Genomic DNA, 876 nt, shown 5'->3' on the forward strand with positions numbered 1-876 from the left:
GTTCGCCTTGAAAAGGGCAAAACCATCATGAAGAGAATGAAGCATTCGGTCAATGACTATGCTCTCACTGATTTTGCAATCAAGTGCCTCCAATTTCTCGACATTCTCAATCATGTTAAGAATGTGTTGGCTAACCCGTTGGCCCTTTTGGAGTTTCGCATCAAAGAAGCGACAGGTATGCTCATAAGTAACGATTCTCGGTGCTTTTGAGAACTCGTTAGTGAGCGTGGTTAAAATCTTGTTTGCACCTTGGGCAATGAAGCGTCTCTACAAATTGGTTTCCATTGCAAAGATGAGTACGTTCTTTATCGCACCCGCTTCCATGACGAAATCACTATAAGCAAGTGACTCGTTAACTCCTGCATTGGGGCCTGGGTTTATCGGTATTGGCTCAGTTAAGTACTTGAACTTACCATCAACAATGGCAGCATTCCGTAGTGCTGCCTCCCAGTCCGCAAAGTTGGACCCATCATTCTTCAATCGTGTGAACTGATTCATGTTGTCCATAAAAACTTTAAGCCAGGACTCGCGTCCAAGTGTGGCACTCGCCATTGGGATTTCGTTATTTCCAGCCATTTGTTGTAACAGTATTATCGAAATAATTCTACACTGCGAAAAGAAGAATAAAAATAATAAGCATGTGTATCGTTTTGATTTTAAGTCTTAATGCAAAACTGTTACAAGCGAAGACTCAAGCATTTATACAATTGACCTCCCTCAAGAATTATATAAATGATCCCAAGACTCAATTATCTGTAAATTGATAAGCCAACCTTTTGGCTAATTCTAATGTTAGAATTCTTGGTCGATAAATTTCTGTAAATTCTATCTTTAGTCCATCATAATCACGAGAAACTCTTCGGACTATAATGTTGA

Source organism: Silene latifolia, chromosome Y (genome assembly GCF_048544455.1).
Source record: "Silene latifolia isolate original U9 population chromosome Y, ASM4854445v1, whole genome shotgun sequence".
In the NCBI taxonomy this organism is placed as follows: Eukaryota; Viridiplantae; Streptophyta; class Magnoliopsida; order Caryophyllales; family Caryophyllaceae; genus Silene; species Silene latifolia.